The sequence below is a fragment of the Cebidichthys violaceus genome, unplaced genomic scaffold (genome assembly GCF_023349555.1).
Source record: "Cebidichthys violaceus isolate CVI_PGR_0920_01 unplaced genomic scaffold, fCebVio1.0.p SCAF_2, whole genome shotgun sequence".
Classification (NCBI taxonomy): domain Eukaryota; kingdom Metazoa; phylum Chordata; class Actinopteri; order Perciformes; family Stichaeidae; genus Cebidichthys; species Cebidichthys violaceus.
The window spans coordinates 10,652,239-10,656,160 of NW_027176372.1; the positions used below are offsets into that span (position 1 = coordinate 10,652,239).

The window sequence follows — 3,922 nt, forward strand, 5'->3', positions numbered from 1 at the left end:
AGTATTGCAGCAAGAAGGTAAATATTTGAAGTTGTACATGGTTACATGTACAAGTGACTGAACGTGGTGTGTGTGTGGTGTGTGTGTGTGTGTGTGTGTGTGTGTGTGCGTGAGGAAAATCTAGTGGTCCAGCAGTCTGTTTACACGACCGGCTCGGGTTCTTTCACTTTGAAATGATCAGCAGGGTGGCAAACACTGACAGATATTATGCTTTTCTGGCAATTACATTCTTACCACATGATGGAGGGAGAGAGGGAGAGAGGGAGAGAGAGAGAGAGGGGAGAGAGGAGGAGAGAGGGAGAGAGAGAGGGGGGGGACAAAAGCTCCCACTGGACCTCACATTGCCTGCGAGCTTGAACTCTGACTGCAGCACTAAAGTGTTATACTCAATATTATAAACAAGCCCTGATGCACTTGGCATTGTCCTCTCACTAATTCATGACCCCCCGATTTATTAAGGAAATTTAGTTTGGCAGCGAAACTTGTGGGAAAGGGAAGTGTGTGTGTGTGAGCGATTCCATGGGAGAAAAAGGAGCATTACAGTGCCAGGGCTTCTGCATTCCTGGAATGAAAATTCATAAATAATGCAGGTCCTGGATAACAAAAAGAACTCCCCCGCTGTCTCGCACAGCACTGTGCTAACAAAGGCCACACAATATCACTCAAATCTCAGAGAGAAAAAAAACACAAATTTTTAGACTCAAGTGAAGATTGTAAGAGTGTGTGTGTGTGTGTGTGTGTGTGTGTGTGTTGTGTGTGTGTGTGTGTGTGTGTGTAGTGGTTTCTTGACTCAGGACAATGGGGATCTGCGGACAGCAGAACAACAGTCTTCCGGGCCTGAATTGTCAGGAAGTTGCACTGGAATTATAACGGGGCTCCCAAGCAAGAGGAGCTTAACGCACCACCAACAAGCCTGCGAATTAGAAAGTGAGCATGCAACAGCTGAGAGATAATGACGATGGTGGCGACCGCCAACCGCAAACTAGTGCCGAGGAAGGGGGAGGGGGGGCAAACCGGAGCGCATTGGCACTTGGCTAGAGTGGAAATGTAAAAACCCTGAATATCTAGATTATTCTTTATTATGCAATATTGATTCGCCATGTGGCTAGCTGCTTGACTGACTGACAGAAATGCCAACGTCTAATTGGCTGAGTGACATTTCAATTCAAAGGCCTGTCCTCTTGATTGTGAAAGGCGTCGCCGAAATGGGCGTGCCATTTCAAATGTGCTCTTACTCACCCGTTCACACCACCACCACCTCCAGTGCAGCAGACCCTTAAAAAATCCACATGTGGACAACACACACACACACACACACACACACACACACACACACGGCCCATCAACACATACAGTAGAGCAGCACGTGGGAGAAATGGATGTAGAATTACAATCAAAGTGTGCGTGATGTGTGTGTGTGAGTGTGACAAAGGCACAGACGGACCTGTGTGTGTGTGGGGGGGGTGTCCTAACCTCCATGCACAGATGCTCTCTATTAATCACGAGGGACCGAAGACAGACCGCCTCGGTTTTTTATCATCACGGCTTGAGGACGGAGGCCGAAGCATCGCTGTGAGCGGCGTCAGGTATAAGGGGCCAATGTAACACCCTGCATCCACTCGACTACAGGTCTTGTACTATAAAGCCCCTTATTTGGGGGAACGATGTGTAGTAATGCCTGCATGGGTGGAACAGGCCATGCGTCAATGCTGAAAGATGTGCACGGTGGCTGGAGGAGCAGTGCATTAGATCTATGCATTAGACATATTGACAAATTGCAGTTCTGATTTCGATGCATTTGCATTTTCAAATTGCAGGATACGCAGCTCCTCTCCCCTCCTCGAGCAGAGCGAGATTTAACAAACCGTGCCGGAAAAGTACAGGGAACACTCTCCGAGAGTCCCTCCCTAATGGGAGAATATATATTTAGACAATTACTCAGAAATATTTGTTATTTATTTATTTTGTTCTGCTTACGCAATTATTTATTTATTGGGAATATGCCTTGAGCGGTTTACTCCGAGCAATTATTCATAATCCAGTGTGAAGGAGAGGAGTGAGGAGGTCTAAATTTAAATCTATCGGAGCATATCCCATCCCGGTGCAATTTTCCCCTGCCTTCACAATAATTATGATTTATCAAAATGCATCGGCTGCTCGTTGATTATTTTGCCCTCACACAGTTCCAAACACCAGCGTGAGGGGGAAAAAATGTAAAGGGATGGCTTTCACCAGTCCACCAGCATGAGGTAAAGTTCACGCGCGTGGACGGACAGACGTTCGTGTGAAGAGCGAAAAGCGGGTGTCAACGGTGTTGGAAACGTGTCCCGACGTGCCTGTTGGACCTCTCTGTGTACAGTGCTGGTGATGGTATACAGGGGGGGGGGGGGGGGGGGACAGAAAGGGTTACGCGTCAGAGGGATCTATATACCCCCCGTCCCCCCGTCCCCTCCCCACACTGGATCTCCGGTGGCCCTGCTGGCATCATTAGGCTGTACCTCCGTGCTGACGGAGATGGAGTGGACGAGCCACAGCTGAGAGCAAAACAACTCAAGGCTGCAAAACGATGCTCGCACACATGAAGCGGAGCGCGGCTGCCCGCTGTTCCGCACCTGAACTGTCATTATTCAGACCGCTTGTCAAACAGACAGCGCAAAGTCGGCAATACACTTCAAAAGGAGGCGCACTGATTTTCATTAAAAACCGCACCACTCTCTACCTCTCCGTCTGCTTCTCTTATTTCACACACACACACACACACACACACACACACACACACACACACACACACACACACACGCAAACACGGGCCGTATGCACCGAGCCCATCTGAACAGCTGGTAATAACCTGAACTCACGTTGTCTCAGCACCCGAGCCTCGTTTAGTCGAAGCAGCATTGTAGCCTGATACCGAGCCCCGCTCAAGAGAGGCCCAGAATGTGAACGTGGCGCTTACCTTTCCGACGTAAGCCATTCCTCTTCTTCTTCTTCTTTTTTTTTTAGCCCGACTCCGCGCTAATAAGAGCCCTGCAAATGCTGAAGACTGCGCAATCTCCCCCCCTTCGGTAGAGCTTGGACTTGAGACGCTGTGCTCCTGTGATAAAACAAAAAACAAAAAAATGTGGCTGAAACACCTCTCTCTCTTCCTCTCTCTCTCTCTTCCTCTCTTTCTGTTCTGGTTTCGAGGCGGCGGTGCTGATGCTGATGCGGCTCGCTCTCGAATGCCGATGGAGGACGACGAAAAACGATGTCCGCGCGGAAGGGGTGAAAGGATCTCCTCGCAGAAGGGGGATGCGCGCGCGAGCCAGCTCCGCCGTGCCGTGCCGTGCCGTGCCGTGCCGTGCAACGGTGACAAGGAGGAGGGGAGCCCGGCGCGGTGCGTTTAGCCGCAGTTGAACCCGACGAAAAGCTGATGGGTTGATGCTGTTGCTGGCGAGGCTGCTCGTGCTGCCGCTATAACAGCGCTCCCTGGATCATACCACCGCAGCCGAGGAGAAGGGGGTGTGGCAGCACAGACCGGTGCACAGACACAAAAACACGCGCAGGCTCCCGTCGCGTCGGGAGGTCGTCTGGTTAGACTCCTTCAGGTGATGCCGTATGGCCGCACTGTTGTCCCGTGCCGGAATGCTGACTCATGAATAGAGCCACACTGGTTGGAAGTTTGGCGGTTTTCTTTCTGCTTTGGTAACCTTTCAGATGCATATATCCAAACCTAAAAAAAGAATAATTAATTCCATGAGCAACAGGCCTGAGGGCAAACAAATTACACTATAGATAGATAGATAGATAGATAGATAGATAGATAGATAGATAGACAGATAGACAGATAGACAGATAGATAGACAGACGGACGGACAGACAGACAGATAGACAGACAGACAGACAGACAGACAGACAGACAGATAGATAGATAGATAGACAG

General features: G+C 49.7%; 1 protein-coding gene across 1 annotated transcript in view; it reads right to left on the bottom strand.

The window, feature by feature from the left end:
* The window catches only part of tenm1 (teneurin transmembrane protein 1), a 163,208-nt gene extending 160,239 nt beyond the window's left edge, over positions 1-2,969 (bottom strand). The window contains 1 exon segment of the mRNA XM_068714351.1: positions 2,957-2,969. The gene's annotated coding sequence lies outside the window, so the exon portion shown is untranslated.
* Positions 2,970-3,922: the final 953 nt, after the last annotated feature.